A 24,579-nucleotide genomic window follows, 5' to 3' on the forward strand; every position below is an offset into this window, starting at 1 on the left:
AGAGAAGGAGACACAGAATCCGAAACAGGCTCCAGGCTCTGAGCGGTCAGCACAGAGCCCCACGCGGGGCTCGAACTCGCGGACTGCGAGATCATGACCTGAGCCGAAGTCGGCCGCTTAACCAACTGAGCCACCCAGGCGCCCCTCTATATGTAAATTTCTTAATCTTCCCGGTCCTCAATTTCTTCATCTGTGTAACGGGTTTGGTAACAGAATGAAATGAGAAGCTCTTGGCATTCAATAGGTGTGTTGCCTTTCCTACTCTCAGTATAGTCGTTACATATGGTGGATTAAGTTTTGGCATCTAATGCCTGTTTTGCCAGCCGGGTAAAACTTTCCAAGTCCAGTGCCGTTCATTAGTGTCCTGTAATATTTTTCACAACCACAGTTTTGCACTTTGAAAAAAATTTGCGGGCTGTAAATTTACATTTCAATTGCATGCCACTTTCTACTACCTTGTTCACAGATTGACTCCTCAAACTACTGAATTTTCATGAGTCAGAAATTTTCCAATGCTTTGCAAATGATTTAGAAACAAAACTACTCCTCGTAAACATTTTGCTTGTCTCCACTAGGTTTTTAATGCTTTCAACTAGCTCCGTTCTGTGTTCAGGTCAGAAACCAGCCCCTTATTCATTTGTTAAAGATGAACAGGAGGAATGAACGAGCGTTGTATTATAACTCAGAATAATATACTCCTATCTGGTAATAACGGGACTATAACTATTGCTGGCTTGAGGACTCTAGAAGCCACATTTGCTGAGCTAACAACATAATTGCTTAGAGCCTGGAAAACAAGGATTCAGATAAACTGGTCCCTCATAAACACAAGATTTCATGCTCCGGCTGAATTTCTCCCCAATTATGGTAATATCGGGGGAGTTGCCAGGTTTTAGAATCTCAGTCACTCGCATTCCATTGTATCAGAATAAACCAACTCCACAGAAATTTTCAGGCTGAATTGCATTTAGCATAATTTTACCAACCCAATAAAGCACTCAAGACACGTTCTAATGGTTAAGGTTCCTCGTGATGATAGCTCGTGTTTAAAACTTACAGAGTGGTTTTATTTGCACTTATGTGTAAATTCCAGGAGCCATTTCTCAACCGTTTTTCTTCACGCCCGTAAAAATCCTAAATATGCTTTCCCTTATTCTCTAGGTCAGCAATGCATTCATACTTCCAATTAAATATGTTGACTTGTTAGCTTCATTACTTACAACATTATAATATTGAATTTTCCCTATAAAATATGCTTTGTATATACTTGTACAAAACAAAATAGTATACGGTGATTTATAAGACATTTTGAGTTTTCTGTTAAGTTTACAGGAGAACATTAGTATGATTAATTGTGGATGAAGTGAGCCTAAATCCAACTACCCTAGCGAGAATGACTTCTCAGCGCTTGAAAAAAAATTTAAGTTGGGTTGAAAAGATCTGTTGGTTTTGCTGCCCACTATTCAAACACCTTCCTTTGATAAAAGGATCCTGATTTTCTTTTGGAACGTCGTGGCATTCCTCTTTACTCTTGGCCTCCGTGGTTTGGAGGTCCCGGTTGCCATCCCCAGGCTTCAAATATGGGGGTTAATCCTGGTCTGGACCATTGGCATATCCCACACTTCTGGCTACAGTGATTACGTTAAGGATGGTCACATGACATAAGCCATTCTAAAGAGAGTTGACCACAGGACTTTTTTTGAACTATTGGGGAAAAAAGAGCTCTTTTTCCTATGGGGCTGCTGAACCGCTGTGTTGTACGTCTGAAGATATAAAAGACATCTTGCCATCACGTCAACATAATCTTCCCTAGAATCAAGCCCACATCTTAAAAACCAGAGCTTAGGGGCGCCTGGGTGGCTTAGTCGGTTAAGCGGCCGACTTCAGCTCAGGTCATGATCTCGCGGTCCGTGAGTTCGAGCCCCGCGTCGGGCTGTGTGCTGACAGCTCAGAGCCTGGAGCCTGTTTCAGATTGTGTCTCCCTCTCTCTGACCCTCCCCCGTACATGCTCTGTCTCTCTCTGTCTCAAAAATAAATAAATGTTAAAAAAAAATTAAAAAAACAAAACAAAAAACCAGAGCTAAGATATAAAGGCAGGGTCCTTGCAACAGTATTTAATGTGGGTTTGCCCGAAAAAAATATTTACTCTTGGAATTTATGAATATGGGAGACAACATTTTCCTTTTAAATTTGGTTGGTTTGTTGTTGTCATTCTTTTTTTTTTCAATATATGAAATTTATTGTCCAATTGGTTTCCATACAACACCCAGTGCTCATCCCAAAAGGTGCCCTCCTCAATACCCATCACCCACCCTTCCCACCCTCCCACCCCCCATCAACCCTCAGTTTGTTCTCAGTTTTTAAGAGTCTCTTATGCTTTGGCTCTCTCCCACTCTAACCTCTTTTTTTGTTTTCCTTCCCCTCCCCCATGGATTTCTGTTAAGTTTCTCAGGATCCACATAAGAGTGAAAACATATGGTATCTGTCTTTCTCTGTATGGCTTATTTCACTTAGCATCACACTCTCCAGTTCCATCCACGTTGCTACAAAGGGCCAGATTTCATTCTTTCTCATTGCCACGTAGGACTCCATTGTGTATATAAACCACAATTTCTTTATCCATTCATCAGTTGATGGACATTTAGGCTCTTTCCACAATTTGGCTATTGTTGAGAGTGCTGCTATAAACATTGGGGTACAAGTGGCCCTATGCATCAGTACTCCTGTATCCCTTGGGTAAATTCCTAGCAGTGCTACTGCTGGGTCCTAGGGTAGGTCTATTTTTAATTTTTTGAGGAACCTCCACACTGTTTTCCAGAGTGGCTGCACCAATTTGCATTCCCACCAACAGTGCAAGAGGGTTCCCGTTTTTCCACATCCTCTCCAGCATCTATAGTCTCCTGATTTTGTTGTTGTCATTCTTAAGTGGATTTGTGCCCCCGGAAGCTGGAATAATCTAGCCCCTGGATTTGATTAGGTCCTTTGGTCGCAATCACATACCTAGTAACTCCCTTTCTCGGTACTTTACATACTCATAATTAATTTGTAAATATCCATTTAGTGTTTGTCTTCTCTGCTAGACTGTATGCTCCGTGAGGTCAGGGAATTCTAAGTTGTTCATGGAGACTGTGTCCCCAGCACCTAGCCCTCATTCCTGGGACACAAAAAATACTCAATAATAATTTCTCTCTAAAATACACAACCTAAGGGTGGAGTGAGTCCGAGCGCAGCAGGGTGCCACCATTCAGCTCTCTCCCTGCCCTAGCTCTTCAGGCTTGGTCCTAGGACAGGGAGGCTTTGAAGGAAAAACAAACACAAAAGAGAAGAGCTATTTTGGGTTGTGCCACGCAACGGGACAGAACACGGAACGACGAAAGAGACAGTCTCGCCACTTCTCCGCGGATGACCTCCTATTTGGCTTTTGCACCAGGAAGTCACCAGTGCAGTGCATTGGTGTCTGGGTGGGGAAATAGCCACAGCCCCTAGTACATTGTAGAATTACTAGAATATGCCTGGTGGGGGGAAAAAAGAAAAAAGAGGTTAAAGAGGGAGAGAGCCAAAGCGTAAGAGACTCTTAAAAACTGAGAACACACTGAGGGTTGACGGGGGGTGGGAGGGAGGCGAGGGTGGGTGATGGGCATTGAGGAGGGCACCTGTTGGGATGAGCACTGGGTGTTGTATGGAAACCAGTTTGACAATAAATTTCATATTAAAAAAAAATGTGCCTGGTGGAAGTCTCCGGGCGTCTGATTGGACAAGGAAACCCACTGCTCTGCCAATCCCCCTCTATACACACTCAGTGACCTTTAAAGGTGCCTGGAAAGAATTTGGCAGGATGCCTATGTCCTGTGCGGTCAGGTAGAGCTAAGGAAGGACTAGTGACAGTGCTGTTATTACTTAGTGTGACTCTATCCATTTCTTCAGGCTAGTAAGACCTGGAGGAGTGTGTGCAAACACACATATTCATACCAATAAATATACACACACATATACATGTAAATATACACACATATGCATACATGCACACATACATACACACACATGTACACACACACGTAGGATCACCATTACATGGGAAGGTAAGTTCATGTTCATACTCCTGGGGACGTGGGAGACAGAAAGTCAAGACGGAAGCTCCTCCCCAAGGAGAAGTTGATGGGTACCCCACAGACCTGTGCACCTGCCCCTTCTACAACCCTAAGAAATCTCATTCCATAAAAATGCAAGTCCGCGACACCAGCCCCGAGTTGTATCTTGTACTGTGTGTAAACACAGACACGGGCGCACACAAACTACGGGTTATATAGTTATATATATTTAACACATATAAATAATTTTGATGTGATATATATTTTTTTCTATTTTGAATGGTCACTTCTAATCTGTCTACAATGAACTAGCTATTTTCTTGATAATGGCATTTATCATAGCCTTTGAAAAAATCTAGTAACTGTCGATAGCAAGTAAGTCAAACTTCAAGCGCTGAATGCCTTACAGCTTTGCCTCCACCTACTTTTGTGTGATGCTGAACCAAAGTAGATCTGCCCCCTGCCAGAGGCTCCACAAAATAAACACCTCCCAAAGTTGATGGTTACCTGGAATCACCTTCTCTCCTTGCAAACTGTGACAAGGCATGATTGTACGTAGATGATCCTAAATTGTGGTGAGAAGGAAAGACATTCCATTGTTAGATACCTTCTGAAAGCTTCTCTCTCCTTGCAGAAGATGTCGATGGTATGTTTCCTCCTACCTTGGACCATCAGAAACCTTGGTCTTCTCATCCACCTTTTGCTTTTTATAAACGTAGGGTTATGAATGCGGAGGAAGGGTTCAGAGTTAAAGGAGCGCTTCCTTTGAAACATTTTTAGGAGAACTCTGTAAGAACCTTTAAAATTTTATAACTTAAAACATCAAGTTTGTAAATTAACACATTTGAGATTTACCATTCCAGATATGTGGGTCTGGTGTTGGGCTTGCTTTCCAAGCCCTGTAGGAAAAACCTGCCATACACTCACATATTTTATCATGAGATTTTCTTTATTAAGGAAAACATTTAAGCACTTACAAAAAAAATAATTTCAAACAACAAAGCAAATGGATTCACTCTGTTTCCTTATTAACTGATAACCCCCCCCCCTTTCCCATTCTTACCACAAGAATTTGATATCAATTGTATGTCCTGCTAAAAGTCATAAAAAATAGTTTTACTGGATTTCATGAAGATGGCTCACTACCTCTTCAAGTCTTGGGCCCATTAATATTTTTACCATCTGTGAGTTCATATGGATTCCACACAGAGTTGCCAACACCTTCATTGCTATTTCTTTCCAAGGTTACATGTGAATGTTCCATGTGTTAACTGGGAAAACACAAGAACTTGATGTTCTTCAACTTTTGTTTTGTTTTCTGCCGATACTTTTTTGCTTCCTTTTTGAGAAGAGAATCCAGGGGCTAGAACTTGCTAGTTTGGGTGGCTGTGGGTTTGATACACTCAAAAGATTTTTTTTAAATGCCTTTATTTTCTTTTCTCCTCTCTGTTTCTCTGTCTCTGTCTCTCGCACAAACACACATACCTTTAGGTCCATTTTTTTCCTGTACATCAAGATATAAGAAATAGGCCAAATGATGTTTAGAACTTTAAGACTAACTCTGAGAGTTTCTGATTTTATGAAATGTACCATTGATCACTGATGATGACCAGAAGTACAATTCCACCCTTACTGGAAGTACAGGATGTAGCACAGTAAAACTTCATTTAATGGGGAGCATACGACTAAATTTACCAAACACCTAAAATTTTTGCCCTTCATCTGTTGATGAAAAGAATCACGATAGTCAAATGATGAGGGGTTTATTTAAATAATATTAAAAAAAGTTTTTTTAATGTTTATTTACCTTTGAGACAGAGAGAGACAGAGTGCGAGCAGTGGGGGGGGGGGGGGTAGAGATAGAGGGAGACACAGAATCTGAAACAGGCTCCAGGCTCTGAGCTGTCAGCACAGAGCCCGACGCGGGGCTCGAACTCAGAAGCCATGAGATCACAGCCCGAGCCGAAGTTGGTCGCCCAACCGACTGAGCCACCCAGGCGCCCCTTTAAATAATATTTTAAACCCACGATTTCCCAGATACTTGATTTGATCAGCATTAAAAATCCCTTCCCCCCTCATATTCCATATGTAAGCTGTTGCAGAATAATAGCCTGTTAAAATCTGATGAGTGTCAGGTCACTTAGTTCCATACCCTTATTTAGAGGCAAAATCATAGAGGCTAGAATAAAGGACATAGAAAATGTCACCATTGGACAGATAGGGTGAAATGAGGACAAGGAAAGAACGGCTTCAAGAGACAGTTATTTCTCCTACATCGTGTTACCTGACCACAGTTAATCTTCCATTAAGCCTAATGAAAACTACCACATTATCCAAATACAAATTAGTCATACTCCACATATTATTCTGTTGAAGAAATAAGTAGACATAGATACTTTTAAACTATTTTTTAACAAAGGAGTAATTAAAGTGGATTTTCTGGCAATCTGATGTTAAGCAGAAAAATCAATTAACCTGAACATTCGCCTCCAAACTCTTCCTATTATTTGAAGTTTGATCCATCACGGGCAAGACGACAGGTATTATCCTATTACATCTCATTCATGGATGGTTCAGATCGACAAACAGCTGGAAGCAGATGTTTTTTCCTTTCTTTTTCCTGTGTTTTCCCTCTTGCCATCCCCTCGCCTCCTCTGTACGGAAGCTACGACCCCGGGCTCGGGGAGGCACACAGACAGAGGTCAATGCTGGGAACCGTGTGACGCACCGTCTCAGCACCATTTCCTCCTCTCTGTCCCCTCGGGGAGATCACACAATATTTCTATTTTTCCCACCCGCTCGTTGGCAACGGCTCTGTTAACTTCACGCGAGTGTGTCCTTTCTCACGGGCGCCCATTCACTCAGTGGTGTTTGCGGATGCTCCACGGTGTGCTGAGCCCCTACTGTGTGTTCTCGTGTCACCGCAGTGGATGGAACATAGACACATGCTCCCGCCCCCGTGTACTTGCATTCCAGGGAAAAGAGATGGAACAATACCTAATGGAAAACCGAAAAACGGATACACTGAACGTTGGAAAGTTTCAAGCATCATGGAGATAAACAGGGAAGGACAACAAGTAACCCCTAGAAGAACAGACGCTTTGGGAGAAGAGAAGCGTAAGCACCGTCCAGGACTTGTTTCTGCCATAAGCCAAAGCTACAGTCACCATAATATAAATAGTGTTTATGGAATCAATAAGTAACAGATATCTTTTATGAAGGCGGAGGTAGGGGTGGAAAGGGCATCGTGGGGCATTAGACAAGCCCATCCACGTCTAGCAGTTAAATCTTCATTTCTAGAACAGCGAGGTGATCGGTATCGTCTAAAATGGATTGATCAAAACTGACAGCATAGACGTGTTACCTTCTATGTGGAAATATTATCTAAAAAAATAAAAAGTGCTTGCCCCTGGGGAGTAGGTTGATGGGGGTAGGGGCGCCCGGGTGGCTAAGTCGGTTAAGCCTCCCACTTCGGCTCAGGTCACGATCTCACCGCTCTTAGGTTCAAGACCCACAGTGGGCTCTGTGCTGACAGCTCAGAGCCTGCTTCAGATTCTGTGTCTCTTTCTCACTCCCCACCCCACCCCCTCTCTCAAAAATAAATAAACATTTTAAAAAAAGAAAAAAAAGAGTCGGATGGGGATTGCTGTTTTTGTATTACAAACCTTGAGGGCTATTTGCCCTTCTTTTTTTTTTTTTTTTTGAACTTTGTTCATCTATTGCTTTAATACGTTTTAAAGACAAAAATTAATAAATAAAATGAAAACTGACTTACGACCTGGGGCGGTGAAATACTTTGCTACTCAATAGCAGACTCAGAATTAGAACAGTCTGCATAAATGCAGCGTCCGTGTGCTTCGTATTTGTGCCACACCGTAATACGTGATGGAACAGACAAAACAAAATCGCATCATGAGCATATATACGTGTGTCCTATAGGAGGCAGCCAGTAAAGGACAGGCATCATTCTTATAATTCAATCCCATGAATTTGACAAGCGTGTGCCTCTTTAGACATCAGTTTTCTCATCTGTAAATTATTAAGACCTACCTTAAAGAATTCTTGTGCGTACCGGGGAGATGTCTGAAAACCGCCAAGTACTAGAACCCCAGAGAGGAAGTGGGATAAACGTTTGTCTCAGTTTTACTTCCCCAAATCTCTTGCAGCTCTGTTGACGCTCCTCACTCAGGCTCAGCCCCAGCGAGGGAAAGGGGGGCGGGTGGGAAGGTGGAGTCTGGAACCCTCCTCTGAGTCCGACATCTCTGTTATGATCCGGTGCTCTTTTCCTCTTCTCTAAATTACAGAACTTTCATCCTTGCGAGCCTATTTGCTTGTTAATATAGCAGTTGTTTATTTATATGCCAGAGCTAGGGGAGCCCCTAGAAACCACGAATTAGCTTATTTTATTTTCCACTGTTTTGAAATGCAGTTTTTAGAATTATTTAGGGGGAGCAAGACAAACAGACCAGGAAACAATAGCCACTGAAAAGGTAGTTTCCTACTCACACTTGCCAAGAGGAGGGGACATGCCACACCACATGGTGCCCCACAGGGAAACAGGGTCAGGCAGGAGGCAGGGGGAACGAGCAAAGATATGGGGAAGAGCCTGTGTTGTGGCTTCGTGGGCAGGAACTGGCTCAACAATGTAAACAGCCTCAAGACTGGCTCCTCTGAATGAGTTCAATGGGCCTCGGGGTGTTCTGAAGTTTCTGGAAATCTCCGAGGGCAATTAGGGCAGGGAATAATGGCTCTGAGTTTGAGAACCTGATAAAGGAGGTGGCTGGGGGTATGGGGTCTGGAATGGTAGGTTTGTTTTGAAAGGCGGGGCTCCTGGCAGGCTGAGGGCGAGTTGTTTATCCTCTGTAGGAACTGGCTAGCTGCATGAAGGGCTGTCCCTCTAGGGTCCAGAAGGCTCCAGATGTAAAGCGTCAAAGTGCAGAAAATACGGAGGCTACAAACTTCCCTGTCGCGAATGAATCGGCTGCGGGGATCTGATGTACCACAGGGGGACAACAGCCAGCGATGCTCTTTTCCACACTGACAAATTGCTGAGAGAGTAGATCTTAAATGTTCTCACCACCGCCACAACAAAAGAACAATCGTGTGAGCTGAAGAATGCGGTAGTCAACGCGTCGTGGTAACCATTTTGCAATTACGCACACATCTAATCGTCACACCCTACACCCTACACCTACCTAGTTTATATGTCAATTATAACTCGATGAAGCTGAAGAAAAGAAAAAAAAAAAAAAACCAGGCGTGGTTGGTACACCTACATTCTGCAACGTCAAATAACATTGGGGGCCATGGCCCATTCATACCTAGTCTCCCTAATTGGAAGAGAAAGGGAAACATTAGGAACAGTTAATGTAGCCAAGTGTTATCCGCTAAATACTCTCCGTACCTTGTAGCACAGAGCCTTGCCAATCGTGAGTGTCACATTATCAATGGAAGGAGCACTGCTGGGCAAATCGTTCTGAAATCCTGAGCCGACTATCCTAGAGGCGGAGCCGGTTCCAAACTCTTCAGACCAAAGCATTCTTTGCCTGTTTTGCTGCCAAAGAAAATCACGTTTAAACTCTGTCTGGAGATTTTCACATTTGGTGAGCTTCCTCAGGGTGGCACGCCATCCCTAAGTGACTCTTGACCTTCCATTTTCCTAAACAGGTGCAAACATACCTGTGTTAAGATAAACAAGCAAGTATTTCTTAACCACCCACTCCGGGGAAATACGATGTTAAATCCTTGATCTGTCAATTTGTCGAACACATAGTTTTCGAATGCTTATTATGTGTCAGACACTTTTACAGGCGTTGAGGCTACAGGAGTGAACAGAATAGTTACAAGTGTTTTGTGGAGCTTATTTTCTCCTCGGGGGCTGGCAACCGGCAACGTAAAAAGTGATGGCATGTCTGTAGTGATAAGTGCTGTGGAGTAAAATGAAGCAGAGAATGCAATTTTAAATAAGGTGGTAAGAACAGGTCTCTGGAGGTGATGTGTTAGCAAAGACGTGAAGGGTGCATGTGAGGGAGGTTTGTTGACGGGTGGCTAGAGGGAATGAACTGGAAATACAAGAGGTGACCATTGGGACTGGGGACGCTGGGCATGGAGATTACAGCGAGAGTATGTGACAGCAATGAGAGAAAACAAAATAGGAGAAATAGAAGATCAGTTCCCTGACTTCACAAACTTTATGGTCTCATTAGGGAGATAAGGTTTATTAAACGTGAAACCGTTGGAAATAGGTAAGTAAAGATGGGTTCTGTCATATGGTTCGCGCCAGCTAGTAAATTGGGTGTTAAATACGAAAGATAGCTATCTTAGGATTTACCAGGATGAACATTGACTGGATGACAGGCTAGGAAACTCCTACGATTGACACAAATTCCTACATTCATCATCACAACTCTCACCAAACTTTTCTCGGCATCTACTATGTACAGTTCACGCCACTGAGTTATCGGGAAAAGGCCAAGCCGTGAATGTGAGCTTCCTAAGGGGAGACACCTTCTGTTATCTGTCCCTTTTTAGGGAAGCTCACCTAAAGCCACGGTGGAATTTAGCAGTGCCCGAGATGACCACGAGGAGGAGGTTTATGGCTGGAGGACGAGCCAAGGGTTGGTTGTCATGGAAATGGAGTGAGTAGGACAGATGAGGAGAGGTTAGCTGTGATCTGTTGGCCCCTCAGCCTGGATCTATGGTGGTGTGTGTAGAAAGTGTGGGAGAGGATCCCCTGGGTTATCGAAGACCCCAGGGAGGGTCAGTAGATGGGGGTCCTCTTCTGTAACATGGACAGCAGCCATACAAGGAGGTCTTGCCGTCATGGGCCTTTAGGGTGACACGCGCGGACAGGGTGGGTGTGCGAGGCAGAACACTGGAGGATGTTGGTGAGACATCTCAAGGATTCCCAGCCATCTGATCAAAGCAGGACGAGCTGCCTGGAGAGCGTATGTCTTCGGGGAGATGTAAGAACCCGCAAAACAGATCATTGCCGCGAATGGGATGTTGATGGAACTCACAGACTCCTTAGCTCTGTAGAAATGAACTCTCAATCGTCTCTCTGGAAATCGACTTACAATAAATACAAGGTAGCAGAAGGTAAGTGCCGCAGGGAGGCAGATACTTAGTTCAGAGGAGGGAGAAACTTTGAAACCGAAAACGTGAATGAAGCCGTCCCCTGTGAGATGAGGTTTGTGACCACGTGTGGCTGCACCTTGCTGCAGAAGTTTGTAAATCAGTAGCTGTTATCTTCTGTCAGCACTCTAAAAAGCACAAGTCGTATTGGCTGTGAAGCCAAAGTTAGGGATCACTCTTTTCTTTTTTTTTTTCAATATATGAAGTTTATTGTCGAATCGGTTTCCATACAACACCCAGTGCTCATCCCAAAAGGTGCCCTCCTCCATACCCATCACCCTCCCTCCCCTCCCTCCCACCCCCCATCAACCCTTAGTTTGTTCTCAGTTTTTAGGGATCATTATTTTCCACAGTGAAAACTTTTACAGGCTCTTTCTGTATCCGCCTGGCAACACTTGACTGTCGTGCCCCAGAAACATCCTTCCAGCTACACATAACCACAGAAGCATTTTGAACATTAGTGAAAGTACATTATACTTTAGGTTACGCAATATATATTTTTATGTAGTATTTTATATAGCATATTTGTATATAGTGGTTAATCAGAGCAGAGAATTTTTTCTCTCCTCCTGCTGTACCCTTTAATAATTTTTGATACCTAATACCATGATTAAGCAATATATTCACTGTTTTCTTTTCTCCAGAAAATTAATCAGGCTGGGTCGCCGGGGTAACTCAGTCGGTTAAGCAACCGACTTCGGCTCAGGTCATGATCTTGTGGTCCCTGGGTTTGAGCCCTGCATCAGGCTCTGTGCTGGCAGCTCAGAGCCTGAAGCCTGCTTCGGATTCTGTGTCTCCCTCTTTCTCTGTCCCTTCCCTGCTCATGCTCTGTCTCTTTCTCTCTCTCAAAAATATTTTTAAAAGCTTAGAAAGTGAATCAGGCTAACAATATAAGAGCCTGTGATAACAATTGCTCATTGATAGCTTAACACATAGGAAGAGGCCTGTGGGTTCTAAAGCTTTAGCTGGAGCCCCAAATCAGAGAGTGGTTAATTGAAGAAAGACCATCTCTTTGCCTCCATCCAAACCACATTATCTGATATAGAGGCCAGTGATCAGTGCTTAGATCTGGCAAATGAGACACTACCTAGAACTGGAGATTCAAAGCCCCATCCCTGATATTTACGGTTTAGGGATACCCTGTGAAGGTGTGGGATAAACTGATTTCAGGTTTCCAGTCTTTTCTCTTGGAACAGATACCGGACAGAGCATGCAAGAGCAATACTACCCTCTCGTGGTTAGAAGTCAGAACTGGAAATCAACATACTTGTTTTTATTTTTATTGGTTGTTGGTTTTTTTTTTGTTTTTTTGTGTTTTTTTTTTTTTTGCCCGAGACAGTGATTCCCAGGGCAATCTACTGTTACCAAAGTGAAGGGTACAACAGATACAATTTACTGAATAAAATCCAGGCCCAAATAATCCTGGTTTTGTCTGGCTGGTCTGGGTAATGATGGCTACATGTTCGGATCCAGCCTTTGGGGCAGTGAGTCACGTATCCATTCTATTCATAATTCAGCTTCTGTAATGGCAAATTCAAGATGTTTCTATCCCCATTAAATATGTATGTAGTTTTTCATCAGTTCGATGAGGAAATAGCGTCCCCTTGTCCACCTCATAGGCTTATAAGGGGGGCCAAGTAAAAGTATATGAAAACAGAAGTATAAAGCTCTGAGCAAATGTTATTGAGGAAAACGCGTGTTCATCTGTTATCATTTAAAACACTTCCTTAATTCAATTTGGGGGTTTAGGATTTTCACCTAGAAATACAACACAATAATGATATTATATATATAAATATATGAAGTTACATGTATATGTGTGTGTATATATATATATATATATATATATAGATACAAGTAATGGAAAACTAATTTATATTCTGTGCAGTCAGCTCTCTTCCAGCCCCACTGATAAAAGTCTCACCGCAAAGAAAATACTTTATTGGTGACTTTACACTTTGGGTGATATATGTCCTTATCCTTTCATGGCTCACTTACAGAGATTTTCTTTAAAAATTGTCTAGTGCACATTCCCAGGGCATCGACACAGTAAGGTGCCCTTGCACAACCATTTTTATAAGCACGCATGTGTTTGCTACGGAAGGAAATGGACAGTGGAGAGAGTAATTCAGAAGAAATTCTCCTTGAAATCTCGGACTCAGGAATCAAGGAAGAGGAAACATATTCCCTTATACTATGCCGAGAAGATAGAATGTGAAGGCACATTTCCAATAAGAGAAACAAGGACTTAAAATAATTTTTTTCTGGTTCTCTTACAATGACCCTCAGGATATCTAAGATCACGTCTGGCCAATGTTGACAACTATTTTAAGTTTATACTTATTTGAAAGTTCAAAGTAACAGCAAATGAGGTCAAAGGGATGCTGACACAACCGAGAAAGGGCCAGCTGTTTAGTCTGCAAAGAGGAATTCGTGTTGACAGGTCGGGGCTCAGCCACCACCCCTGCCCAGGTGGACCCTGAAATGCCAAGAAATGAGGGCATCCATGCGCCAGCATATGTGGTGGCAAAGTATGGAATTTTCTACAACACTGAATTTCTGTCTTCTTCTGTAGTCTGATACTTGCTCTCTTCAGCAGTCAGTAGTTACAGAAAAGGGAAACTTGGCAACCACTGAAACGTGTTTCTTTATTTCTTAGAATAATAAGGTTTGTGCCTTTCATATACCTTTTTTTATATATTTCAAGTTACCTTTCAGTGTATCACTATCAAATTTAATATTCTGAAGTAAATGCTACAGTATGCTGAGAACACAGACCCACCTGCACGTTGGCTGTGTACTTTCCTTGCTCCCCATTGTCCTACTTTTGAAGTTAAGGCCCGCGTGTTTTTGTACGTATGCTGTGCGTAGCTTTCAGAAAGTGATATTCAAGTGACAACGAAGGCTGACTGAACAATGGGGCTGAGTCCGAGGGCGGTGGGGTAGACTTTGGCACACATGAGTCTCAGCGGCCTCATGAGATCACCTGAGCAATCTAGTTTCTTGTCCTGCTTCCCGATCCAGTTTTATCTGTTATCACCTCCCGATCTTGGATTTGTCCACAGACTCATTACTGCACGCACATGCCTGGGAGTTGACATCCTTTGCTGTGTTAATACTCTGTCGAACCCCAGCCTGCCACAGACTCAGGTTTTGTGCCAAGGATAAATACTGGCCTACACCCCATCTCCTTTGGGCATCTGACTCTGGCAAGTCCGTGTTTGGCTCCATATTCCTGTCTTGGTGCTGACATTTTGTGCCATCCTGGCTGGGCCAAGGGCCCCAAACGGGAGATCTTCGGCAACCGTCTAGCCTCCCTTTTCATTTTAGAGCAATGCTGATGTCTGCTCCCAGTCCAAATAAGCCAATGGCCAGGCATCCACCCACTCGGGGTATAGCAAATCTAGAGGTTAATAAAAACATAAAAGGGATAAGCGCGAAGGATAGCATGTTAGGTATGGGTATCAAAATTCTGGATTGTTCTGGAAGAAAGTACTGCTTTTAGTCAAATACAGTCTACTACAGTTTCTGTTATTAGTCCTGTTGACCTGGGACCTGCTGACCTTGTAGAAATGCTGAGTTCACCTGGAGGACACGGGCACAGAGCTGACCATGGTCAAGACCGGGGTTGAAGGGACTGTTTCCAAACGAGAATTTCGGATCCCGGCTAACCCTGCCAGGACATGGCGTTCTTATTAGTGAATGAGGAATTGAAGGAATCATCTTCTGCGGATGTCGCCTCACCTTTCGTGCCTGGAAAACTCTTCCTGAAGATTCCAGAAGTGACCCAAACGATGATACCCCCTCAGCATCCCGTGTCCTGTTTATTCCCGTCGCGTTCTTCCCATTCCACCCCCATTAGGGCACTCCTCACCCCCCTCGATAACAGTTGTTCGTGTGCCCTCTCTCTGGGTTGCGAGCAGCTGTGGGACCATAAATGCCCAGGGAATTAGCAAATGTTTCACATCTGAAGCTTTTAGCAGCGAAGGTGCTTTGATCACCTTCCAGGGAACAACCCAAACTCCAGACCCCCCTCCCCCAATGTTGAATCTCTATAACCAGAAAGAGAATTCTGCTTTTGCTTAAGGAGTGGATAGCTCCGAAGGAGAGGTCACTACCACCCTAACAACGGGGAAAGGCCCGGTGACCTGCAAAACCGTGACTTTTCTTGAGCGCATCAGAAACCTCAGGCTGTACAGCAGCCAAGTAAACTCAGTTCGGAAGAGCAACAAGTCTGTTGAGAGAAAATGGGTGACACGGGCTGTTTCACCTCTGCCAATGCAAGGGAGAGGATGGGGCCGCCGGAAAAGCAGGTGGGAAGAAAACGGCTAGAATGTGAACGAATCGTTACAGGCTGAGGGCAGGCAGGTGAACTCACTTGGAAGGCCCGGGAGGCGCAGACGCCAGGAGAAGGTGCACGCACGCACGCACGCACGCGCTGACGCACGCACGCACGCACGCACGCACTCACTGCTTTCCCCGCAGTTTTCCTCTGCGTGCACCTGAGAAGGATTATTCGCAGCAGAGCAGGAAAGGGTCCCTGACAAAGGTGCCCTGCCGCTGGGGGTGGAGGAGAAGCACATCTGTCACCCTTGGAGGAGAGGCTGGAAAAGACCCAGCTCTGCACCTGCACCGGGGGATCCCGCACTGGATGCAGAGGAAGGTACGTTGCCCCAGGGAAAGGGGCCGGAAACTGGCCTGCCCAGCGCTCCTGGGAGCTGTGCAGTCTGGAGCAGCAGCTCGGAGACCCGACACGCCACACGTGTGTCCCTGTGGCCATCTCTCGGCCACAGCTAACACCTACAGCCCTGGAGGTCAGGCAAGGAGCTTCTGGCCAAGCCCTGGACGATGCTAGTGCTTCTCCCAGCGGACTGGCCCCTAAACTCACCTCCTCGTACATGTGCCCCGCCTGGTGCTGCCCATCTCCTCCACCTGCCTCACATTGGGCCGCGGTCAGACCCCCAAGTGCAAGGGAGTCTTGGAAAGGTCAGTTCAATTAAAAAACAAACAGCCTTTTTGACTTTTCTGCCTCTGCAGTGTAAGCAGGCAGCCTGCCTCCAGTTCAGGAAGGGAATCTTCAGGTGGGACAGGACGGGAGCTGGAAAAGCCAATCCAATATCTACTGCACCTACCACCCAGCTGGGTACCATCATCACATCACCCTCTTCATTTCCTTCATAGTGCCAGAACCTTCAGAAGAAAGCGAAATGCACGCGGTTGTGTATTTATTTTTATTTGCTTAAGGTGTCCCTCCACCCCGTTCGTTTGTAAAGTCCATCGGTGGGGGCGCCTGGGTGGCTCAGTCGGTTAAGCATCCTACTCTTGATCTTGGTTCAGGCCACGAGCTCAAGGGTTGTGAGTTCGAGCCCCGCATCAGGCTTTGAGCTGACCGCCCAGAGCCTGTTTTGGATTCTGGCTCTCCCTCTCTCTGCCCCTCCCCCTCTTGCACGCTCTCTCTTTTAAAATAAATAAACTTATAAGGTCCATTCATGCAGGATCCAACCACCCTGTTCTTTGTGATATCCTATCAAGTACAATGCCTGGCAGATACCTGACACTCAGTAAATGTTGTTGAACGAATCGGCAGACTCTTTGAGAATGGAACAACCCCCCCCCCCCCAAAAAAAAAAAACGATGGCGCCTTCCCCGGAAAAATACTTACACGCACAACTTTACCTTCCCCTCTCCGACATCCCCCGGGGAAGGAAGGAGACTGAGATGATGTGTGCCCTCATGACCTCACTTTAAATGCGGCAGTTTTGATCATGGATCTATCAACATGTATGTCCTTCCCACCCAACCCCCCCCCCCCCCCCCCCCCAGGAAATATTGAGCTGCTTCAAGCCGCGCTGCAGGTGGGAAAACGTGTCGCTGATAGGTCACTCCCCTACAGGGCAGGCCATCAGCCTGAAGCACGATTGGGAATGCCTGGACAGCCGTGCAGCAGCTACACGGGATCTCTCCATTAGGCATTTATACACGTTTCTGGAAGGTGTGCCAGCTGGCCTTTCAAATCGATTCACTGAGGAGAAAAAAAAAAAAAAACCCAAGGTCTTAGAGTGCACTTTTTTCATCCTCTTTCTACAAGCTTAAAGCTGGCTAAAAGCCTGAGAAAGGATTCAGTTATTGAATAGTAGCCAGGAAGGAAGATTAGCAAGAAGGGAAGGTATGTGGGTGTCTGAGAGCTGGGGCGTTTTTCTCCGTTTCAGTGTGACAAGAACGTAGGGCTCTGTCTGTGCATTCAACTTCCCAGTTCTTTTGGTGTCACCTACTGCTTGGTTCAGGAACCCCTTTCTGCCTTCACTTTTCCTTTCCTAGGAAAGGATCAAATCAAGGTCAGTCGCACCTACAGGGCCTCCCAGCCCCACCGGGACATAATGAGGCCAGGAGCCTGGCCCCGGCCACGTAGGGCTTCTATTGGAGAATAAAGAGGAGGCCCATTTGTTCTTATCTGGCTACCCGGGAGAACAGGAAGTGGTCTGGTGCTGCTGGAGAAGCCTGAACTTGGCACGGAGACACTCTCCTTTCAAGTGATTAATTTGTCAGACTTCCATATTTCAAAGGCAAATCAGCAACGAGCAAGCAAACAGATACGCAGCTTTCTGCGTGAGTTTTCTTTTTCCAGAGGAAACTCTTCCTTGTGATCTGCCCTCTTAAAGCTGCATGACTTAGCCACCTTAACAGCCCTTGGACTAATTTTTTCCTCAGATGAAATATGATGACACGATAGACGGGAAGGACGGTGAAAAGAAAGTTCCTTGCCCTCCTCTCCCTTCCTTCTGGGGATGGTTCCCAATGAGCACAATGTATTTTGAAATGTATTTTCTGATGTATTTCTTCTCACATGTATCCATTTCCAGTAAATCTTAATGCCTGGGCATCCCGGCCACGGAAGTGAAGGGATTCAAGGGAAAAGTGGATTCTATTGCAGCTATAATACCTTAATATGCAAATGTGATTTTTATTGCTGTGAGCAGCAAGACAGTAAGACCAAAGGCCAGACTTTGGAGAGGAGAGCGTGAGAAAGAGAAAACAAGCAAGAGTGTGTGTGTGTGTGTGTGTGTGTGTGTGTGAGAGAGAGAGAGAGAGAGAGAGAGAGAGAGAGATTTGAGAAATGGAGAGAGAGAGAAAGAGAACTTGCTGAATCTCTTAAGCATATAGAAAACCCACCTTGGATATCTGAGATCACAGTGTTTCTACCACGGCAGTGAAGTTACCTTGCACCTAGGAGGGCATGGTCTGGAGATCCCTTCTGATCCAGACGGGGAGGATGTAACGGATGTGAGGAACTTTAAGGGAGGAGAGCAAAGGGCTGTGTCTGTTCCCTTCGTGTTGGGAGAGCTTGGGAAGAAGAGAAAGAGGAAATCCGGGAAACTGAGCATGTGCTGAAGATGGGGGTTTTAAATTAATAAATCAGGTTGAACGAAATCTTGACTTACAGTCCCACCCCACCACTAACCCCAGCAGGCTGACGCTCAGGAGTGAGATGTGATCAGGTCTAGAGAAATTGAGAAGCTACCTTTTCTTTACATATCTGAATGCAGTGTGAGTTAATTTGCTGCCCAGTCACATAGTTAAACTTAGCCAGTGACTGCATGTCTGTTTTGATGATGGACTAGTCCTGTGGGAGGCAAAGGGGGACCTTTGAAAAAAATGAAATGACACCTGAAGTCATATTGATGACAAACTCCTTTCTTCCTGCTCTTGCTACAAGGCACTGAGGCAGTAAACTTAAAAAAAAAAAAAAGATACTGGGTGTATCCGTTTCTCCCTTACCCATTATCCTCAAGAAGGAGCAGAGGTTTTTTTTTATGTATCTGAACTCTTGTCAAGCCCAGGTCAGGTCAGCATCCTGAGTTATTTTCAGCCATGATCTAAAATGACTTCACTTCGGAAGAGCATCCGATCGACTTCAGTTTCTCTCCTTCGAGAACCCCCGGTCTTCTGTTAACCAGTAGAAATATCAGCAATCTGTTCATACCTGACTTCTTTGCTGTGACTCACAGCCTCCTACAAAGACTAGGAGATACTCAAGAAACAAGAACAAGAAATTCAAAAAGGCAGTTAATGTACTCTGAGCGAAATCAAGCAACCATCCAAAGGAAAGCTTCTAGTACTTTTTTTTTTTAATATGAAATTTAATGTCAAATTGGTTTCCATACAACACCCAGTACTCATCCCAACAGGTGCCCTCCTCAATACCCATCACCCACCTTCCCTCCCTCCCACCCCCCATCAGCCCTCAGTTTGTTCTCAGCTTTTAAGAGTCTCTTATGGTTTGCCTCCCTCCCTCTCTAACTTTTTTTCCTTCCCCTCCCCCATGGTCTTCTGTTAAGTTTCTTAGGATCCACCTAAGAGTGAAAACATATGGTATCTGTCTTTCTCTGTATGACTTATTTCACTTAGCATCACACTCTCCAGTTCCATCCACGTTGCTACAAAGGGCCATATTTCGTTCTTTCTCATTGCCATGTAGTACTCCATTGTGTATATAAACCACAATTTCTTTATCCATTCATCAGTTGATGGACATTTAGGCTCTTTCCACAATTTGGCTATTGTTGAGAGTGCTGCTATAAACATTGGGGTACAAGTGCCCCTATGCATCAGCACTCCTGTATCCCTTGGGTAAATTCCTAGCAGTGCTATTGCTGGGTCATAGGGTAGGTCTATTTTTAATTTTTGGAGGAACCTCCATACTGGTTTCCAAAGAGGCTGCACCAGTTTGCATTCCCACCAGCAGTGCAAGAGGGATCCTATTTCTCCACATCCTCACTAGCATCTATAGTCTCCTGATTTGTTCATTTTAGCCACTCTCACTGGCATGAGGTGGTATCTCAGTGTGGTTTTGATTTGTATTTCCCTGATGAGGAGTGGCGTTGAGCATCTTTTCATGTGCCTGTTGGCCATCTGGATGTCTTCTTTGGAAAAGTGTCTATTCATGTCTTCTGCCCATTTCTTCACTGGATTGTTTGTTTTTCAGGTGTGGAGTTTGGTGAGTTCTTTATAAGTTTTGGATACTAGCCCTTTGTCTGATAATGTCATTTGCAAATATCTTTTCCCATTCCGTCGGTTGCCTTTTAGTTTTGTTGATTGTTTCCTTTGTAGTGCAGAAGCTTTTTATCTTGATGAGGTCCCAATAGTTCATTTTTGCTTTTAATTCCCTTGCCTTTGGAGTTGTGTCGAGTAAGAAATTACTGTGACTGAGGTCAGAGAGTTTTTTTCCTGCTTTCTCCTCTAGGGTTTTGATGGTTTCCTGTCTCACATTCAGGTCCTTTATCCATTTCAAGTTTATTTTTGTGAATGGTGTAAGAAAGTGGTCTAGTTTCATTCTTCTGCATGTTGCTGTTCAGTTCTCCCAGCACCATTTGTTACAGAGACTGTCTTTTTTCCACTGGATATTCTTTCCTGCTTTGTCAAAGATTGGTTGGCCATACTTTTGTGGGTCTAATTCTGGAGTCTCTATTCTATTCCATTGGTCTGTGGGTCTGTTTTTGTGCCAATACCATGCTGTCTTGATGATTACAGCTTTGTAGTAGAGGCTTAAGTCTGGGATTGTGATGCCTCCCACTTTGGTCTTCTTCAATATTACTTTGGCTATTTAGGGTCGTTTGTGGTTCCATACCACAACGGATTGCTTGTTCTAGCTTCGAGAAGAAAGCTGGTGCAATTTTGATTGGTATTGCATTGAATGTGTAGATAGCTTTGGGTAGTATTGACATTTGAACAATATTTATTCTTCCAATCCATGAGCACAGAATGTTTCTCCATTTCTTTATATCTTCTTCAATTTCCTTCATAAACTTTCTTTCTTTTTTTTTTAATTTTTATTTATTTTTGAGATAGAGAAAGACAGAGCATGAATGGGGGAGGGTCAGAGAGAGGGAGACAGAATCCAAAGCAGGCTCCAGGCTCTGAGCTGTCAGCACAGAACCCGATGCAGGGCTTGAACACACAGACCGTGAGATCATTACCTGAGCTGAAGTCAGACGCTTAACCGACTGAGCCACCCAGGCGCCCCTTCATAAACTTTCTATAGTTTTCAGCATACAGATCTTTTACGTCTTTGGTTAGGTTTATTCCTAGGTATTTTATGATTCTTGGTGCAATTGTGAGTGGGGTCAGTTTCTTTCTTTGTCTTTCTGTTGCTTCATTATTATTGTATAAGAATGCAACTGATTTCTGTACGTTAATTTTGTATCCCATGACTTTGCTGAATTCATGTATCAGTTCTAGCAGACTTTTGGTGGAGTCTATCAGGTTTTCCATGTATAATATCATGTCATCTGCAAAAAGTGAAAGCTTGACTTCATCTTTGCCAATTTGGATGCATTTGATTTCCTTTTGTTGACTGATTGCTGATGTTAGAACTTCCAACACTATGTTAAAAAAAGGCGGTGAGAGTGGGCATCCCTGTCATGTTCCTGATCTCAGGGGGAAAGCTCTCAGTTTTTCCCCATTAAGGATGATATTAGCTGTGGGCTTTTCATAAATGGCTTTTATTATGTTTAAGTATGTTCCTTCTATCCTGACTTTCTCGAGGGTTTTTATAAAGAAGGATGCTGAATTTTGTCAAATGCTTTTTCTGCATTGATTGACGGGATCATATGGTTCTTTTCTTTTATTAATGTGATGTGTCACATTGATTGATTTGCAAATATTGAACCAGCCCTACAGCCCAGGAATGAATCCCACTCGATCATGGTGAATAATTCTTTTTATATGCTGTTGAATTCGATTTGCTAGTATCTTGTTGAGAATTTTTGCATCCATATTCATCAGGGATATTGGCCTGTAGTTCTCTTTTTTTGCTGGGTATCTGTCTGGTTTGGGAATCACAGTAATGCTGGCTTCATAGAATGAGTCTGGAAGTTTTGCTTCCCTTTCTATTTTCTGGAATAGCTTGAGAAGGATAGGTATTATCTCTGCTTTAAATGTCTGGTAGAATTCCCCAGGGAAGCCATCTAGTCCTGGACTCTTATTTGGTGGGAGATATTTGATAACTGATTCAATTTCTTCACTAGTTATGGGTCTGTTCACATTTTCCGTTTATTCCTGTTTGAGGTTTGGAAGTATGTGGGTGCTTAGGAATTTGTCCATTTCTTCCAGGTTGTCCAGTTTGTTGGCATATCATTTTTCATAGTATTCCCTGATAATTGCTTGTATCTCTGAGGGATTGGATGTAATAATTCCATTTTCATTCATGATTTTGTCTATTTGGGTCTTCTCCCTTTTCTTTTTGAGAAGCCTGGCTAGAGGTTTATCAATTTTGTTTATTTTTTCAAAAAACCAACTCTTGGTTTCGTTGATCTGCTCTACAGTTTTTTTAGATTCTATATTGTTTATTTCTGCTCTGATCTTTATTATTTCTCTTTTTCTGCTGGGTTTGGGATGTCTTTGCTGTTCTGCTTCTATTTCCTTTAGGTGTACTGTTAGATTTTATATTTGGGATTTTTCTTGTTTCTTGAGATAGGCCTGGATTGCAATGTATTTTCCTCTCAGGACTGCCTTCGCTGCATCCCAAAGCGTTTGGATTGTTGTATTTTCATTTTCGTTTGTTTCCATATCTTTTTTAATTTCTTCTGTAATTACCTGGTTGACCCACTCATTCTTTAGTAATCTGTTCTTTAACCTCCATGCTTTTGGAGGTCTTCCAGACTTTTTCCTGTGGTTGATTTCAAGCTTCATAGCATTGTGGTCTGAAAGTGTGCATGGTATGATCTCAATTCTTGTATACTTATGAAGGGCTGTTTTGTGACCCAGTATGTGATCTACCTTGGAGAATGTTCCATGTGCACTCGAGAAGAAAGTATATTCTGTTGCTTTGGGATGCAGAGTTCTAAATATATCTGTCAAGTCCATCTGATCCAATGTATCATTCAGGGCCCTTGTTTCTTTATTGACTGTGTGTCTAGATGATCTATCCATTGTTGTAAGTGGGGTTTTAATGTCCCCTTTAATTACCATATTCTTATCAATAAGGTTGCTTATGTTTGTGATTAATTGTTTTATATATTTGGGGGCTCCTGTATTCGGCGCATAGACATTTATAATTGTTAGCTCTTCCTGATGGATAGACCCTGTAATTATTATATAATGCCCTTCTTCATCTCTTGCTACAGCCTTTAATTTAAAGTCTAGTTTGTTTGATATAAGTATGGCTACTCCAGCTTTCTTTTGACTTCTAGTAGCATGATAGATAGTTCTCCATCCCCTCACTTTCAACCTGAAGGTGTCCTCAGGTGTAAAATGAGTCTCTTGTAGACAGCACATAGATGGGTTTTGTTGTTGTTGTTGTTGTTGTTTTGTATCCATTCTGATACCCTTTCTTTTGGCTGGAGCATTTAGTCCATTTACATTCAGTGTTATTATAGAAAGATATGGGTTTAGAGTCATTGTGATGTCTGTAGTTTTCATGCTTGTAGTGATGTCTGTGGTACTTTGTGGTCCTTGCAGCATTTCACTCACAGAATCTCCCTTAGGATCTCTTGTAGGGCTGGTTTAGTGGTGATGAATTCCTTCAGTTTTTGCTTGTTTGGGAAGACCTTTATCTCTCCTATTCTGAATGACAGACTTGCTGGATAAAGGATTCTCGGTTGCATATTTTTTTCTGTTCATCACATTGAAGATTTCCTGCCATTCCTTTCTGGCCTGCTAAGTTTCAGTAGATAGGTATGCCACTACTCTTATGTGTCTACCTTTGTAAGTTAGAGCCTGTTTATCCCTAGCTGCTTTCAGAATTTTCTCTTTATCCTTGTATTTTGCCAGTTTCACTATGATATGTCGTGCAGAAGATTGATTCAAGTTACATCTGAAAGGAGTTCTCTCTACCTCTTGGATTTCAATTCCTTTTTCCTTCCCCAGATCAGGGAAGTTCTCAGCTATGATTTGTTCAAGTACACCTTCAACCCCCTTCTCTCTCTCTTCTTCTTCTGGAATTCCTATGATGCATATATTGTTCTGTTTGATTGCATCACTTAGTTCTTTAATTCTCCCCTCATACTCCTGGATTTTTTTATCTCTCTTTTCCTCAACTTCCTCTTTTTTCCATAATTTTATCTTCTGCTTCACCTATTCTCTCTTCTGCCTCTTCAATCTGTGCTATGGCTGCCTCCACTTTATTTTGCACCTCATTTATAGCAATTTTTAGCTCCTCATGACTATTTCTTAGTCCCTTGATCTCTGTAGCAATAGATTCTCTGCTATCCTCTATGCTTTTTTCAAGCCCAGTGATTAATTTTATGACTATTATTCTAAATTCTTGTTCTGTTTTATGGCTTAAATCGTTTTTGATCAATTCGTTAACTGTCGCTACTTCCTGGATTATTTTGAGGCGAATTCTTCCATTTCATCATTT

At 43.4% G+C, this 24,579-nt stretch overlaps 1 protein-coding gene across 1 annotated transcript in view; it reads left to right on the forward strand.

Annotated features, from left to right (window-relative positions):
- Positions 1 to 15,738: 15,738 nt before the first annotated feature.
- TLR3 (toll like receptor 3) overlaps positions 15,739 to 24,579 on the forward strand; it is a 76,690-nt gene continuing 67,849 nt past the window's right edge. Inside the window, exon 1 of the mRNA XM_007098990.3 lies at positions 15,739 to 15,885. The gene's annotated coding sequence lies outside the window, so the exon portion shown is untranslated. The remainder of the gene's footprint in view (positions 15,886 to 24,579) is intronic.

Source organism: Panthera tigris, chromosome B1 (genome assembly GCF_018350195.1).
Source record: "Panthera tigris isolate Pti1 chromosome B1, P.tigris_Pti1_mat1.1, whole genome shotgun sequence".
In the NCBI taxonomy this organism is placed as follows: domain Eukaryota; kingdom Metazoa; phylum Chordata; class Mammalia; order Carnivora; family Felidae; genus Panthera; species Panthera tigris.